Source organism: Castanea sativa, chromosome 11 (assembly GCF_040712315.1).
Source record: "Castanea sativa cultivar Marrone di Chiusa Pesio chromosome 11, ASM4071231v1".
In the NCBI taxonomy this organism is placed as follows: Eukaryota; Viridiplantae; Streptophyta; class Magnoliopsida; order Fagales; family Fagaceae; genus Castanea; species Castanea sativa.
The window spans coordinates 54898277-54917443 of NC_134023.1; the positions used below are offsets into that span (position 1 = coordinate 54898277).

General features: G+C 36.8%; 1 pseudogene; it reads left to right on the forward strand.

Annotated features, from left to right (window-relative positions):
* The first annotated feature begins 967 nt into the window (after positions 1 to 967).
* Positions 968 to 14342, forward strand: LOC142616742 (auxin response factor 5-like; annotated as a pseudogene).
* Positions 14343 to 19167: the final 4825 nt, after the last annotated feature.

The window sequence follows — 19167 nt, forward strand, 5'->3', positions numbered from 1 at the left end:
ACGGTCAACATTTTCATAGAACCCCAGAACAAAAATGACGGGTTTGGTGTAGGATCTATACGGCAAAGCATGCAATGAGCTACTGAATTGTTGTTTGTCGATGGAGAGGGTTCTTCCCTTGCTATTTATCCACAGCACACAGTCCTTGTCATTGTGATCTAAACACCCACACCAATTAAAAATGTTAGGAGACGTTCGTATTTAAATCTTACTCATCTTTTCTCTCCATTTTCTAGAGTTATTAGGCGGCCTCGACACAGAGGGAGGGAGATATCCAACGTCACCTTCACTCTTAAAAAACTACCTCCTTCCTCATCAACCCCATCAATTGTGCGACACACCTACCCACAGATCGATTCAGCAACTGTTTTATTCATGAATCTGATAGGTATGTCGTGGACTTGCACCCAAAACGAAGCCTCGTCGAACGGAATCTTCTGGATTGACACATCACCCTCATATTTCTTCATAACTACTAGGTGCTTATCAATGCACCATGGTTCACTTTGAAGAACACGATCAACATCAACCCCGTTTTGGAAAAAAATATAATATAATGTGATTATCAAGATTTCAGATTTTGAAACCATTAGTAGAACGTCAAAGTTGCCTGAAGGTCCTATTCATTGCCTCCATATTTAAGGCACGCTTTGTCAAGAACTTAGCAGCAATGATAAACTCAGAGGATCGTAGCTGGTTTTTTAACGAAAAATTGGAACCTTCTCTATCATGGAGAGAGAGATTTTCCTAGTTTTTTGCTAAATCCTTCATTAGTTATAGCAGACAAGAAGAAAGAAACTGTTTCCCAAAAGGCCCTAGAAGAAAGAAAAACCCACTAGCTCCAAGAGGCAAACTTGTTGACTCTAGAGAACGGACCACTTCCAGGAAGGAGGGACTAAACTATTCTACTGCCTAAGAGAAGATTGAGAAAACTCAATCTTTCTTAGCGAACAGAGAAACTCTTGCAATGTTGATGTTGATGAGAAACTCAAGATTTGGGGCTTTTGTATATTTAGGTCTTTTTATCATAAAAGAAAGGTCTCAAATCTAATATAAGAAGTGTGGTGGGAGCTTTTTAGAAGTGATTTTCTTGATAGATATTGGCAACAATCTCATTATAATTAATATACGTAACGTAAATTTTGTTTTTTGGAACAGGTAGCTGCTTCCACCAAACGGACGGTAACGTCACAAATTCCCAACTATCCGAATCTTCCATCTCAATTGATGTGCCAACTTCAAAATGTTACATTGCATGTACGTATTTGTTGGCTATTATCTGCGTTCAATCCCCTAAATAGGGATATAATTGCAAAAAATGTCTTTTGAACATCTATGATTTATCTTTTCTTTACATTTTTTGATAGGCAGACAAAGATGCGGACGAAATTTATGCTCAAATGAGTCTTCAACTTGTAAAAACCGTAAGTATAGTTACCATTAGATATTGTCTTGATAAATATTATATATATATATATATATATATATATATATATATATATATATATATATATTGTCCAAAAAAGAAAAAGGAATAATTTTGCAAGATTTTTTTTTTTTGGTGGTGAAAGAAGACCATGACTTTTATTAAAAAATCAACTGGGATCAGTGAAGAGTACATCATAAAGGCATGGTGCAATATCCTCCATCCACACCGACAAACCTCTAACATGTCTAGCATGTTTAGCTATGTTATAGGCTACTCTATTACCAATACTACGTATATGGGAGAAAGCAATACATTTGTTGGAAACAAGAGTATATCGTGTTGACTCAAGGAGATGGCCAAAAGTAGACAGAGAGACTTCTGTGCTTCGGAGAGTGTTTATCACCACTTTTGAGTCTCCCTTAAGCATGAACTCAGTAATACCCAATTCTTGTGTGAAGGTCATCACTCTCGCAGTAGCCATGGCTTCCACAATAACTGGTGAAAAAGGTCAAGGAGCTTGTTCTAACAGTGAAGCTATGGCGTTTCCTTGATTGTTGTGGACTACCACTCCCAGACCAGCCTTGCTCAGCTCCGGAAAAATAGCCTCATCAAAGTTCAGTTTGAGACAATTTACCGGAGGAGGATGCCACTAGACACGGTGCTCAGGTTGGGTAACTGCTGAGTGATTAATGAGGGATTGTTGGCTCTGTTGGAAAGAAGTAAGGGCTTGCGAAGCTTGTTGAAAAACCTGGGCTTTGGGAAAATCGCTTGTGCTAACTCAGAGCTTGTTCCGTCAATGCCATATCGTCCACATCACCATAGCCATGAGGTCCAAGTTCTTCTGTTTTTCATGAACTATTCTGATCAGGTCTTGGATGTTTGAAGCGTCCAGCTGTCTTCAGTCTTCAAATCATGGAGTAGCTTCCCATATCTCATCCAATGTGGTGCATTCCCAAAGTGCATGGGCAGTTGTTTCGGACTCCACACCGCATTGCTCACATTTGTCTTCTCTTAGGATCTTTCTCGTCATCAGGTTGTGCTTGGTTGGAATGGCATCTTTGCAGACTCGCCACATGAAATTTCGCACTTTATTTGGAACATTGAGCCCCCAAATCTGCTTCCAAACCTCATTTTACTGCTATGAGTTACCTGTAGGATCTAGCATAGAAGTTAGTTTAGTTAAAAACTTGTAGCCCGACTCAATGGGATGCTAAGAACCAATGCAACTCCTTCAGGAGACAATAGCTTGTGCACTAAATTTAAATCCCATGTTCTTGTACTCGAATTGATGAGATCAGAAACTCTACCATCTTTAAAACCTGGTACAATATCTAATAGGACCCGTGGATGCTCCTGTGATGGTAGCCATGCATCATTCCAAATGCTAATAGCCTTTCCACACCCAACCCTCCATTTGGCACCCTTTAGTAGGACATCTCTACCCTTTAAGATGCTATGCCAAGCATGTGAACCAGAGCTAGATTCTTGGGCCTCCCATATACTGCAATTTGGAAAGAACTTCATTTTAAAGACTCTATAGAATAGGGAGTCCTTATTATGAAGTAGCCTCCATGCTTGCTTGGCTAAAAGAGCATCATTGAAATTCGCTAAATCCTTGAAACCCATTCCACCTTCCTTTTTTGGTAGACAAAGTGTATCACATTTCACCCAGTGAACTTTTCTCCTCTCTCCTTTCTGACCCCACCAAAATCTTCTTATTAGGCTCTCAATTTCTGAACACATCCCCACTGGGAGTTTGAAGCAGCTCATAGTGTATGTAAGGATAGCTTGAACAACTGCTTTAATTAAAATCTCCTTACCAGCTTGTGACAGAAGTTTCTCCTTCCAACCCTACAATTTTTTCTGAACTCGTTCCTTTATATAGTTGAAGCTTGCCTTTTTGTTTCTACACACCAAAGAAGGTAGCCCCAAGTATCTTTCATACTGAATAATTTCTAGAACTCCCAATGCCAACTTAATTTGATTTCTAATATCTTCATTGGTAGACTTACTGAAGAAGATTGTCGTCTTACTTCGGTTAATCTGTTGACTTGAGCACTTGCCATAAACATCCAGAATGTCCAGCACTCGGTGGCACTCCTCAATGGTGGCCCTGCAAAATAGCAACGTGGGCTATTTTTACAAAGAGAGTAGCCCTTAATATGTCCTTGGTGAGCAGCTTTATTGAGAAGCCCATTAAGACCTTCAATACAAAGTAAGAATTGAAAAGGAGATAGAGGGTCTCCTTGTCTGATACCTTTTGTTGGTGTGATCATGCCCTTGGGTTTCCCATTCACCAATATGGAATAGGTCACAATTTTGACACATAGCATCATGAGGCGGATACAGTGCTCTATGAACCCCATTTTTTCCATGACCGATTGTAGATAGGGCCACTCTACTCTGTCATACGCTTTGTTCATGTCCAGCTTGATGGCCATATATCATTCCTTCCCTGTGTGTTTCTGCATGCTGTATAAAGACTTAAAAGCTACCAGAATATTGTCAGAAATAAGACGACTTTTAGTAAAAGCACTTTGATTCTCAATGATAATATTTGGCAAAATTTTCTTAAGTCTGTTTGCTAAAACTTTTGAGAAAATTTTATACAAAACATTACACAAACTAATCGATCGAAATTCATATGCAAATTTCGGGTTTTTCTTTTTTGGGATTAAGGCAATAAAAGTGTGATTGAGGTGTTCAGGTAAAGTGGCTGAATTAAGATAATGCAACACAGTATTTGATATATCATCACCAATAAGATTCCAGTAGTGTTGATAAAAGAGAGGTGGCATACCGTCCAGCCCAGGGGCCTTTAGCGGGGCCATTTGGTTAATGGCTTGCTTTACCTCCAGATGAGTGAAACGTGATGAGAGCTTGGAGTTCATCTCCTCAGTAATCACTCTCTGAATTGAATCTGTAGCCGAGGTGCAAAGTTGCTGGTTTGCTGATTGTAGCAGGTCTTGATAGTATTGCACTAAACATTTAGCTATGCCCTCATTATTATCAACCACACAACCATTGGAATCCTTCAATTTTCGGATTAGATTTTTTCTCTTTCTTTGTGAAGCATGGCTGTGAAAGAATTTTGAATTTCTATCTCCAAATTTTGCCCATCTGATTTTAGATCTTTGGAACCAAAGTCTATTTTCTTTATCAACCAATTCAACTATCTCCTTCTTCAATTCTCGGACCTGCTGGTTATTCCAGGATCTCATAGCTACTTTCTCATCCTCTTTTAATTCCTTTCTTTTTCGGCTCAGCACCATTCTGACATTGCCAAAACAATTCTGATTCCATATTTGTAGTTCTTTGCCGCATTTATCTATTTTACAAATGACATGATCATGAGCACCCTCTTCTTCCCTTGACAGCCACACCTCCTCTACAATATCTAAACATCCACGATTAGAGAGCTACATTTCTTCAAACCTGAATGGTTTGGAGTAAGAAGGGATATCCAAACCATCTAGGGTGATCCAAAATAGAGAGTGATCTGAGGAGTCTAAATGTAAGTGGTGAATTTTTAAGCCTGAAAATTTCATGAACCAATCATGATTAGCTAACCCACGGTCTAGTCTCTCCCATAGTGAATGTCCATCAGTAAAATGCTTTCTCAATGTGAATTGATCTCCCATATACCCAAGATCAAGAAATCCACATTCGTCTATGACATCCCTGAAAAGTTGCATCTGAGCTTGGCTTCTATTATTACCTCCCAATTTTTTTGAGTGTTGTAATTTCATTAAAGTCTCCAGCACAGAGCCAAGGAAGGTCATGTCTATTATTGAGTAGTCGAGGTTTATTCCATGCTTCAATTCTCTTGTGTGTTATTGGTTCTCCGTAAAAACCTATGAAGCTCCATGCGTCATCACCACCTTTACTGATTATTGAGTCTATGTGATATTTGGAAAAAGAATCTACATGTACATCAATGGAATTCTTCCAATATAGAGCCAAACCCCCACCACCTCTAGGATTTCTTTCCACGTAGAACAAATTATCAAATTTAATGTTTTTTTCAACTTCTTTTAGCCTAGATTCATCCGCCCATGTTTCAGCTAAAAACACGACGGAGGGATCTTTAGCTCGAATCAAAACTTCAAGCTCTTTTCCTGTACGCAGATTCTTAAGCCCGCGACAGTTCCATACTATGAGACTCATTGTGCTTGGCGAGGCTGCTGAGCAGCCTTAACCATTGAATTTTGTTTACCTTCTCCCTTCGAAACCTATAGCTTTTTGATAGGTAACTTAGGCAGAAATTCCATATCTTCTTGTTTGTTTCTTTTTATAGCCGTGGGACCTTATGTTATTTCAGTCCCCATGATGTTATCACACGCTAGCTTTTTCCAAGTTCTCAATGTTTTGTTTGCTGGATTGGGAGGTGATAAATTCTCTATCACGTGAGGTGCTTGTTGCTGAATTAGTGATGGGTGAGCTGGCGAGGAGGGAGTTAACTGCTTCTCAGTGGTTGCTGAGACGTGTGGGGCATCAACTGTATTGTTATCCATGTGTTTGTTACAGCTATCAAACTCTCCTAAAGCCATATCAATTTCCTGTATCTGAATTTCAAAATCAATGTGATTAGTATGGTAAGTAGATAAATTTGAATTGGAATCTATTACCTCAGTAAACGGGATGCTATTATTTCGGGATTTAGGCGTGATATGCTCCCCTGTTTCAGCGGTTTCCATGTCCGTCACTTGTGCCCGATCAGCGCCTCCGTTCTCACCGAGTTTTGGTCTTGTAGTATTATTTTGCATTGGTTTGGCTGCCGTTGCAGTGGGCTTCTCAGCGTAAGACGGTTTGGAAGGTTTTGAGACTCCTTCCAAACCATCACCTATACCAGTGACTACGATGAAAGGCGCTTTCCCTGGATTGTAAGGCATAGCTCTCAGCCAAGGTCCATACTCATGGGGTTCAGTGTTCACTGATTCTTTCCTTGCTAACCAGACATCACAGTCCTTCCCATCGTGTGAAATCAGGCCGCACCAATAACAAAAGTTAGGTAGTTTCTCGTACTTGAATGAAACCCAGATTTCCTCGTTATCTTCCAGAGCTATCCTTCGACCTTGACAGAGAGGCTTTGATACATCAATCTCCACATGAACATGTAAGAAATCACCCCCTACCAACTCAATGGGATTTTCACATGGTGTTACCTGGTCGAGTGTTTCTCCTATTTCAATTGTCGTCTCTGGATCAAGCATACACATCGGAAAATCGTGTATTTGCACCCAATTTCAGTTTTGTAAATCTCAAATACCTCGGTGGTGTAGAGCCATCAAATCTCTATAGAAGGACTGCGTGTTTATCGAAAGTCCAGGGTTCATTAGATAGAACCCGTTCTGCATCTGCTTTGAGTTCAAACACAAACAATAGGATGTGATCTCATGCTTTGCGCACTTTGAGGTCTTTTTTGGCTCTCTATAGGTGTTTAAAAGTGCGCCCTATTGCTTCCACATTAAGGGCTCTTTTTGTAAGGAACTTGGCTGCCAATACATACTCTTTGCTTCGTAGATTTTTGGATCTCGACAAACTTAACTTAACATCTCCCTCATTTGTTAGTGAAAGTTTTTTCCAATCGTACAGTATATCTTCCATAGGGGTATAAGGAGGTTGAGAATGTAAAGGAGAAAAGGATTAGACCACACGTAATGGAGAACGGAGGTCAGGGGAAGCCCTACTGCTATGGAGGATTAACAGAGGGTAGGTTTTATCATTCCGGGGAAGATAATGGGATCCTACACTCTAGCGTCTCAAGTAGAAACTAGGACGAGAAAACTAGATAATTAAGTAGATTTTGCAAGAGTTCTTGATATTGGATGCTGATTCCATTTATGAATTACCTTTGGCTTAGGAAAAAGACATCTTCCTTGTACCAGACTTTGGACTCAAGCCCAACAAACATCCAAGTGAGTTTTCCTGCAAAACTTTAACTGCAAGTGATACAAGCACACATGGTGGCTTTTCAGTACCACGCAGGGCAGCAGAAAAGCTTTTTCCTCCTTTGGTGAGGCTTTAAATGATTTTTGGCTGATGACTTGACATACCTTTTCATGCTATGATGTATTTGTGTTATATTTTACATATGTATTCAAAATTTCAAAATCTAATGGATAACCATTCCAGGATTATACAATGCAACCACCAACTCAAGAACTTGTTGTCTGGGACTTGCATGATAACATGTGGGCGTTTCGCCACATATACCGAGGTAAGGTTGTTGATATACATAAATTTGGCTTGCTTAGCTTTAAGAGAAAGTCCAAGATATTAGTAATTCAATATTTATGGTGCAGAATTATCCAAAAGATGGAATTCTACACCATATACTTTCCATTCTGAATAATTTTCCAGTTTATTCATTTGCAATGTGTTGGATTTTGTTTTCCTAACTATGAGCTATTATTGTCTTTTATTTAGGCCAGCTGAAGCGACACCTTCTCACAACTGGATGGAGTTTGTTTGTTGGTGCCAAAAGGCTTAAAGCAAGTGATGCTGTCTTGTTTATCAGGTGATGCTGTCTTGTTTACCATTTGCTTTGGCTATTTATGTAATAGAATAAATACAAAAAAGGTCAGAATGATGGTCTGTTGCATGTGTGTATAACTCTACCTAGCATATACAGTGGCGGCTCCAGATTATAGTTTAGGGTGGTAAATAATAAATATAAATTATACAAAATTTAAAACAAAAGAGAACTTAAATATATCAACATCACAACAACAAAAAAACAAAAAAAAAACAAAAACCGAAATACATAGATTTTTACAATTGTTTTCTATTATGTTTCATATTTTGCATTATCAATCCTACAAGCTATATCTCTTTCAATGTACATAACCAAACAATTATTCATCCATTGATCTCCCATTTGATTGACTTATTTCACATTTATTAAGATCTAAATGGCCTTTTTCTAAAGTTTAAAATTAACAAATATCTACTTTTGTTGTTGGGCATATTAATTTGTTTTTCCAGATTTAGATCAAATTGGTTTGTTGTTGAGTTTTTTTTTTTATGATTAAAATGTCTAAGATATTGTTGTGATCATATTCAAACTTATTTCTGAGTTTAAAAAAAAAAAATCTAAAGTTAAGGTGTTCAAATATTTATTTGGGAAAAATGCTCATACACCCCCTAAACTTTTAAGTAGTGGCTAAAACACCCTCTGAACTTTTTTATTGGCCAATTTACTCCATAAACTTTCCATATTTGCCAAATTAGTACTTCTAGTTAGTGTACTGTCAAAACTAACGGAACGATCATGTGAGACCCACGTGAGCTTTAAAAAAACAAACTCATACCCCTTAATTTGTAACCCTCTGGATTGATGGAAAGAAGAGAAGCCAGGTCTGACCAGATTGACAGGGAACATTTCAAGAACACATTGACCCTCTTACAACTTGAAATCCCCAAACGAACACAACAATGCACAAAAAAACACCATAATCAGCGCAAACACCTTGACCCATATACTCCACAACTTGTTCAATGTTGCCTTCCCCACACAAACCCATCAAATAAACATTTGGTGGCTCACTCTCATTTTCATTTTTAAGCTAATCGTCATTCATCTTTTGCTCATTGGAGTGGCCAGGGACGGAGTTGTGTTATGACCGCCCCCTTCCGTAACAACACCCCACCATGTATATGCTATTTGCCATCTCATGTCAGAAGCGAAACTCAGAGATGAAGATGAGAGAAATTTGACGTTGAATGAATAGGAATAGTACAACTCTGCTTATATATACAAGGAACAGAGCAATTGAATGAAACGAAACAAAAAGAATTAAAAACAAGCTTTTGATTTTAACCCAAATTAAGTTCTCATACTGCACCTTTTGGATTCTCAATACCAAAATTAGCCTAAATTCTCTCTCTTAATGAGCAAAATATTAGACAAAAATCCTCCCATCCCCACACGTAGGCTACTCTTCTGTTTGGCACAAAGGTTGGTCCTATGCTTGATTTTTATTCTTTCGCTATCTTGATATTCATTGAGTCCATTGACCGAAATAGTTGATAAAATGTTAAAATGACCCCCCCCCCCCCCAAATTATTCTTGAAGTTGCAATTTAAATTTTTTTTTTTTAAGTCCAAACTTTGGCCCCCCCAAACTTTTGGCTCTGGCTCTGTCCTTGGGAGTGGCTCTTCTTCCTATTACTCTGTGACTATGAAGAAGGTTCAGGGTGGGATTGGTATTGAGTGTTGGTTCTTTGGCGGTGAGAGACACCACTATTAGTGAGAGACACCACTATTGGGTAGTGCGTAGGTGTAGAGAGGTTTGCATGGTGTGGGGTTGAGAGAGAGCTGATCCGAAAATTGTGGTGCTATTTGAGGTCTCAAGTGGGAGGTGATAATGGAATTTCTAGAGCCCTGAAGAGATAATAGAGAAGCCATCCTCTATCCGGTCAGCCCTTGCTTCTCTTCTTTGTTCTTTCCATCAATCCAGCGGGTTACAAATTATGGGTACGAGTTTGTTTTGTTTAAAGCTCACGTGACCATTCTGTTAGTTTTGACAGTACACTAATAGGAAGTACTAATTTGTTAAGTATGTAAAGTTTATGGAGTAAATTGGCTAATAAAAAAGTTTAAGGGTGTTTTGATCACTACTTCAAAGTTTAAGGGGTGTATGAGCATTTTTTCCTATTTATTTTAGAGTGTCAAAAAAAAAATATTTAATTTATATTGTGGGGGGGGGGGGAGGAATGAACCCCTTGGGCTCCAAGCGGAGCCGCCCCTGGGCATATATGATTTTCTAATTTATGGCCGTTTCTGATCACGCATTTCAATATATTCAACCAGGGATGAAAAGTCACATTTAATGTTAGGTGTGAGGTGTGCAAACCTTCACCAGTTTCATGATTATCTGCTGATGGCGTGCACATTGGTGTCCTGGCTGCAGCAGCTCATGCTGCAGCGAATCGAAGCCCATTCACAATATTCTACGACCCAAGGTTCACAAATATGAAATCTTTCACCTATTTATGGTTTCTATGTTCTTTCCCCATGTCTCTGGATTTTGACTTACTACTTGACCTTCCCATTATTTTATCTTATTTGTAGGGCATGTCCTTCAGAATTTGTCATCCCTTTGTCAAAATTCCATGCGTAAATCTGTCTTTGGCACGCAACTATCTGTTGGCATGAGCTTTGGGATGATGTTTGAAGCAGAAGAGTCCGGAAAGAGAAGGTAATTATCTGAATGACTAGATCCTGTTACACACTTATTTATAGCCTGTGGGTATTGTGATTACGTTTTGGCTAAAAGAGTAATCATATTGGTGAATTACTATTTTATATTTGTTAATTTATAATCTAGTGGACAATAAAAATTTAATACATTTTTTTTTTGCATGACAAAGGTATATTGTTGCCAATGTTATTATCATGAGTTCATTTCTTGAATATGCAGAAAAGGGTTGACATCTTTCTTCTTTTCTACAGGTATATGGGTACAATAGTTGGCATTAGTGACTTAGATCCACTGAGGTGGCCTGGTTCCAAGTGGAGAAATCTTCAGGTGGACTAGATACTTATTAATATAGCTAAATAACCAACTGGTTCTTTCATATTGATGTTTTTTGTTGTTCCTGTGAAGTAAAAGAAGCCAAAAACTATTTTGTCTTGTGATAGTCTAGCAGTTAAACTACATATTCCTATTTCATTAACAGGTGGAGTGGGATGAGCCAGGGTGTTGTGATAAACAGAATAGGGTTAGTCCGTGGGAGGTTGAGACTCCCGAAAGTCTTTTCATTTTTCCTTCTCTGACTTCAGGTCTCAAACGCCCGTTTCACTCTGGATTTTTGGGTAAGCTTATCTTTTCAGTGTTTCTTACTGTTCAGGTTTGTTAAATATCAATCTTATGGCCATTTTTATGCTACCAGGAACAGAAACCGAATGGGGAAATATGGTTAAAAGACCCCTTGTCCGGGTTCCTGATAATGGAAATGGGGATCTTCCATACCCGATACCTAATATATGCTCAGAACAACTAATCAAGATGCTATTGAAACCTCAACATATGAACCATCCTGGAAACTTTTATCCTACTGTACAACAAGAATCTGCTACTAAGGTGGATCCGTTACGAGATATGAAGACCATGCAGCAGGGCACAACCAACCAAAAATCTCATCTTATCTGTTCAGAGAGTACACCTCCAATTCAGCCTCAGTGACTGTTAGAAGAAAACTGACCAAACAGAACTTGTTTGCAAATATTGATTGTGAAGTAAAACTTTTCGGCCTCTTTCCTCAACTAAGTCATGCATTTCTAATCTTTTAACCTGTGGAAGGGCATGAGCAATTTCCCTCACACAAAGAAGTACCATAAGTGAAGAGATCTTGCAATTATGCTTTCCGAGCGATGGTGATGGAATGGATGGAAAACTTCTTTATCAGTTTGTCATCTTAAACGTTGATCTTTTATTGATTAAACTATGCGATAATATTTTGTGCCGGTTCCTGCTTGACACTGTTGATGGTCTTTAGATTCATTAAATACGGGTGAATGTTCCATATGAGAAATTAAATTTCTTTTAAAAATTTTAGTTGACTGTTGCCTGAGGTGTTACGTCTTCTACCATTTAGCTTCCAGATTCTGTCAAATATGCGGAGTTCTGTCCAATTGAAATTGGAATTGATAGATACATGAAATTTTCTGTTAGTTTCATCCTTACGGGACTTCACTTTTTCTTTTTTTTTGCTTGTTGTAGGAATATGTGGCTGGCAACAACAAACAGCCACCAGCCTAGTAATGCTGACAACCAAGTTTAAATTTAGAATAGAGTTTTAGCAGTGGCTTCTTAAAATTTGATCATTATTGTTTATGATGCCCCACATAATGGAAGCCTTTTGCATTGGATACAACATTTATTGTTCATGGTGCATATTTCAATATCATATTCATGCATTCTTCATTTTGTGGCTACAACTTTCACATCTATTCTTTTGTTGAAACCTTTATTTGGAATGCAGGCATTGTGTGGTTTGTAAATAATCTTATTGTTTTCTTTTCTGAACTTCAATTCAAATGGATGATGATAAAATTGTTAGATTGACTACCATATCTTACTTCATACTTGTTTAGCCACAAATGCACATATAGAATTGCTTGTTTAGTAGTTATTAACTTTTATGTACAATTTTTTAAAACCTCACTTTTTCTTACTTTTTCAAAGTACAAGTATACTTTAGCAAACATAATAGAAGCTTTTTGCATTGGATACAACATTTATCGTTCATGATGCATATTTCAATATCATATTCATGCATTCTTCATTTTGTGGCTACGATCTTCACAGAAAATTATCTATTCTATTTTAGAAACCTATATGTTTGGAATGCAGGCATCACGTGGTTTGAAAATAATCTTATTGTTGTCTTTATCTGAACTTCATTTCAAATGGGTGATGATAAAATTGTTAAGTTGACTAGGATATCTTACTTCATACTTTTTTAGACACAAATGCATATGTAGAATTGCTTGATTAGCCGTTATTTTCTATGACTTTGTAGGTCATCTCTTCACGGGAGAGGCTTAAATAGATTCTGGTATAATATTGGAGGATATAAAGGTCCATTGCTAACGTTGGTGCCTGCAAGTAAAGAAGATGCTCATGGGGGTAGTACCAATGTTAAAAAATGGATCATTGGTGCACTTACAGAGAATGGTTTTGAAAATAAGGATCTGTTCTATGGAAGCTCAAGAAGTCTATATGCATGCTATAAGTCCTGTCTTCCATGTGTTTCCGTCTGCTGGTATATAACATAGGTCCATTTCCTTTGTAGTATTTTGCCAGAAAAACTGAGCAAGTCCAGTGACATATCTAATCATTGACAGGGAACAAAAGAACTTTGTGTATAGCCACTTGCATCCTACTGGTAAAGTATATGAACGACAGCATAAGCCTGTCGGAATTGCATTTGGAGGAACTATGGGAAATGAGAGAGTCTTTGTCGATGAAGATTTTGCTGGAGTTACCATTCGCCATCATGCCACTGACAAAACTTACCAACTTGGTTCCCTCTTCCCAGATCAGGTACAATTGTAAGGTTTGAAAGTTTTGAGACCAATATTTCAATGGATTCAAATGCTAGTTTTTAAGTTATTACAGAAAAAGCTCTGGATCTAAAATTGTTTAGTTTTGTCTGTTATTTCTCACATTTTAATAATAATAAAATAAAATATAATTATATATATATATATATATATATATATATATATATATATATATATATATATGAAGAATTGTTTTAGTTTTTCATATGTCATTTACGTTATTTACCCTATGTCTGGCTTAAATACTGTTTTCCCCTCCATTTCAACTTGTATTGATGTTTCAAGAAAATAGACTACTTAATGTAATTAGTTTTGATCTCTGATCTGATATTTTCTTTCTTGACTTATAAGATAAAACTAAAAGTATCCATCATGCATATTATAAAGGTTACATTGGAATTCACTAAGAAAAGTGGTCTCCAATACTATGCAATCTATGCATTGGCAAGACCATCTTATACCCCAGTCAAAGCTTCACTATGTATTTACAAATGTGAATTAATGTATTTCAGGGGTTCCTACCTGTTGAAGCTTTGATTTCGGAAATTGAAGTTTGGGGATTAGGTGGGAAAGCAGCTAAGGAAGTGCAGAGTTCATACAAGAAGAGAGGAGCTTTTCACAGAGCAAAGACGAAAGGTAACCTGCCTAGATCAGATTAAGGCATCTTGTATGCTTTTGAATTTTGCATTTGAAAGTTACGTATAGATGACATAAATCTTATGTTTATTCGCTCCTCTTGCAGGTTGACTTGAAAACATTTGGAAGTTGGGATGAATCACCCGAAAAGATGATGATGGACATGTTCTCTGATCCCAACGCAGTTCGGCGAGAAGATCGTTAAGACTCTATAGATTTAAGATAGTACAAATGCCATATTATATTTTTGCTGCTCAAGTGTATTAGTATTTAGAAAGTGTAAATTATGCAAATGACTCTTTGAGAGTCTTGTTAGGCTGGGAAGTTGCTGTAAAGAAAACTAGAGAAGCGTAAAAGCGACCAAACATTTGAAGCTTTTCTACATATAGCAATCTTCTCGATACATATCTACCGCTGCAACTGTGCTGTATTGTGCTTATATCAATCGGCCTTGTACAGCTAAATAGAATTTTAGGAAACAAATAGCTATTATTTATCATGTTGGAAGACCAAGGTAGGTCCGTGGTACAGAGTAGAAACGGCTAACAATAACAACAAGAAACCACGTAGTACTCTTTGTAAACGAGGGTAGATAATAATGGCTAGTTCACACGGTTTTTGAACTCATGAATTCACCTTCAGCCTTTTATTACGAGAGAAAAAAATGCCATTAAGATGGGCTCATTTGCATAGGGTGGTTCATGTCGCATTATCTAAATAGGACTCAAATTGGCCGTGTTAAATGTAGGTCTCAATCTAGGCTTAAGGCAAAGTGATATTTGAACTCTTATTCAATATGGCCATCAACTTGTATCAATTCTAAGGCAAGTTTCTTGTATTTGAGGGCAAAAAGAAAAATATTTTTGGCATGAGAGACACCAAGAAATTATTCACCCTTCTAGGACGATCACCACGTTAGCAATACTTAGTAGTTCTCTCACTCAATATTATTGTGTCATGAGTGATAATTTATTCACTCTACTAGAAAGACCACATCAACAATAGCTAGTGATCTTTCCACTCAATAAAATTGTGACAATGTGTGATAATTTATTGAGTCAAATCCTAGTCACCATTCCAATTATAAGGATTTTTTTTTTTGAAAATGTATGATTGGTTTAATGATTAGGAATTTATGATCTAACACAACAAACTATCACACATAGCACAATATTATTGAATGCGAGGATTACTGAACATTATTCATATGGCCGAACAATTTCTCAAAACATACCAACTACAAAACTTGTTCAAAACTTATTCGTAAGAATTAATTTAGAACTTGAAAACCATCATCAATACTAGCCTCATCACACGCGCTTCGCACGTGCGATGAGGCTTTTTTTTTTTAAAGTGATCCTATTTTGCAGAAAAAAAAAACTGTATTTTTTTATTTTATATATATATATAATTTTTATTTTGAAAATATAATTTAAAAGTGAAAATCAATTTAAAAATTAATAAGAGAGTGGTCCTAATTTTTAGGCAATATTTTAGTGGGAGTTAGAGTTGCATTTTTACTTAATTGTCCTTTAGTTTTATCTCTACTTAAACATAAGGGTGTATGGATATTTTTGAACTAAAAAATATGGAATCCAAATAGGGGAAGCCCCTTAAATAATAATATAGATAATATATTCCAATACAACTCTCCCTCTCTCTTCTTCCTATCTCTCTTCCACTTTATCAATTAAAATATACTAGCTTTTAAGTACGCGAGTGCTTAAAGGCTCTTCTATTTTTTGGTAAAGGTTAATAATTTGCATCCATTATAAATTGAAATTAGTACATTTTTTAATCGCAAAAATATCTAGGAGTGTGATGAGTGTTATGCATGGAGAAAGGTTAATAATTTTGATATTTGGTACAAACGCTCATCACACCCCTAGGTATTTTTGTGATTAAAAAATGTAGTAATCTCAATTTATAATAGATGAAAATTATTAATATTTACCAAAAAATAGAAGAGCCACTCACGCCCGTGGTCAGAGGCTAATTAATATTTATGTATTTTAAACTACTAATATGACCAAAAGTGTCATGAGAGTCACTCCAAAAAATGAACACCGATATAGCATTGAAAACATATGTTCGTATGTAAATTTATGGAACAAATTCTTACTAAGAAAAACTAAAATTTATGGAATAAATATTTCACCTTACTACCAAAAAAAAAAGAGAAGTATTACGTCTATAACATTTTCACAACAAATCCTAAGTGTCACCTAGGATTTGTTGTAAAAATATTGTAGATATAGCATTTTTGGGAGAAAAAAAATGTACAGCATGACTCATAACTCCAGTCATAACTTCTTTGCAGTTGAGATTTCCGTGATAGACATAGACATAGAACAATTGAAAGACTTAACACCTGCCAATATAAACAATCGATTAGCAGAAACAAACATATGACATAATCATTAATATGTAGTTTACTATAATTCCAATGACATTATTTTATTAAGAAAAGAAAAAAAAAATCATTTAAAGATAACTTTTTATTCACCTTTAGATAAGACTATAATTTTTGTGCCATTTTTTATTGGCATGTACCCAAGGCTAGAAACCTATTTTGTTAGAGGAATATCTTAGCATGAATGAATTTCTCTTTTGTTGAAACAGTATCATAATTTCTGGCATTTTTCATTAAGAGCAGGTCATTTATATTCAATTTGAAAAGGCTACATGGAAAAGAACCAATAACACATCAACATAAAAACAAATACATAATAGTTAAATCAAGTTTTGCATTACTAACCTTCGTATGCATTTCTCAGTCGATTCCTATTGCATGTTTTCAAAGTTTTAGTTTTCATTTATAAATGTAGTTAATTTGATGAAAGTAACTTAGGAAAAATCCAAACAATGGGAAATGTGCAATTCTGGGGATCTTAGAAATTGCTCACCATTATTGTGGGCTCTGGTTGAAAAGGCAAGAGTTAAAGAAAATTCTTTAAAATTGTTTGATGGAAGGATAGATTGGTGAGTCACCAGCCGTATAATTCATTCTAATTTTTCTCTAGAGTAATGGAGTAACATGTGCAAGGTGAAAACTGAATCTAAAATAGGAGTGGAATGAAATTATTTGGAATTGCAAAGTGAGTAGAAGAGCAGGTAAAAGTGGGGGAGATAGAGATATAAAAGTAGTAACTGATCCAGATTTTGATTTAGTGGGAAGTTAGTGGGATGGACAGATGGTTGTGTATGGTGTTTGAAGAGTGGGAGTCAGTTATTCAAGGAGCAAATAGTTTGTAAAATGTTTTTTTTATTTTATATTTTACTAGAATTTAGGAGTTTTTGAATTCATAATTTTACATGTCTAACCCTATTATTTAAATTTTACAAATAATTGAATTTGAGGGTATTTTAGGCATTAAAATTAAGGAATCCAAACAAGAAAAGCCCCTTAAATAATAATATAGATAACACGTTCAAAGACACTATGCAATTTTATTGATCAATTAAACTGGCTACATTCAAATTAAGCAAGGGAAAAAAAAGTAGTGTTTGGATGAGGCATCGTTTGTACGTAGTACGTACCTTTCAGGGCCATGCACGCCAACTTAGAATCACTTTCAAGTGTGGCTCCACGTTCACGCACGTCCTTGGCAAACTTAAATATTCTTTGAAAGGAAGCATTTTGGAACCCAACGCCTAATTGTAACCCAAAACTTACATGGTCCCGTTCGAAAATCCTTCATTAAACCCAACCCAAGACAAGCCCAAAATAAAATTATACCATCAGCCAACCCAAAAACCCAAAATAAAATTCATAAAAAAGAATCCAAGCCCAAATGAATTCGGAAACCAATAACAAAACCCATTAACACACAAAAACTTTCCAAATCTATTTCTATTTCTATTATCTATTTATTTATTAACAATACTAATTGAATTCCCACACAATATATGATATGCAGTGCAGAGTTATCTCCTATTTTTCAATAAGTTTTACCTAGTTTAACTGGTTGGCACCAAACATTCATGATTTGATCACACTATATATGTAAGCGCGCAATTGTACCTGGACCCAAAAACAAATGTTGGGCTCAGGCCCAATGAGTCTTATACAATTAAATTTGTAGAGTATGGATTTAGAAGTCTAGGTCCGGGATGTTGGAAGTTCGATTAGCAGGCTGGACTGCTACAATCTGTGCAAATGATAAACAAATATGATAAAGGGACCTCCTCGGACGTAAGTCAAGGACGATTTTCATATATATTCTCTTTCTATGACAAAGTTTACAATACTTAATTCCTACTATTTCTCAATAGCAAGTGTCGATCCCCTTCTCTTTCCTCTCTCGCCTCCTTATATACTTCTTCTCCCTCACTGGTTCATCCACGTGTCATACAAATCTTCCTCTTAGATACTTGTCACATCCATCACCTTCTTGAAGTCTTCAAACAATAGCAAGAAGGCTAAACTCTACTATTCAGAGGTCATTTCACCATTAATGCGGCCAGGGACGTAGATGCAGAGTTTTTAATGTGGTGGTAGCAGCTTTTTCCTCAGATATTTCTCACACATCCTTGCTTCTAAAAGAGTGCTTGGATCGCCCTCTTACCCATTAGTTTTTCCAAAAACTTGCTCATAACCCCTTTAGCAAGTCCCAGGGTCATTTTCGAGCCTGTCCGAGGAGACATTCCTCCTTAGACAACTCCTCGGACCTCTGCAGTGTAGACTGACTTGTGGGCCTAGAGGCCCCGATCAAAACAAACTGGTACCAGTCAACCAGGACCAAAGCCCAAATGTTTATTCAAGAGTTTTTACCCCCTACAATAGCCCCTCAAAACTTTATTTGCTCCTCCCATCCAAGGAGAGAAATAGAGTTTTGATCCGACCAGCATACCTCCCACACGCTTTGTAAACCGCCACGCGTGTGTGGGTCTTTTCGCTTCTTGAAAACGCTTCTGACGCTTCGAAACCCAAAACGCGTGCATTTATGACCGCAAGTTACATCCTGTTCCCCACGTTCAACGGTGGGATGCGTGTCCAACGGCCTAGATTAGCTCTAAAAATTTGAGCG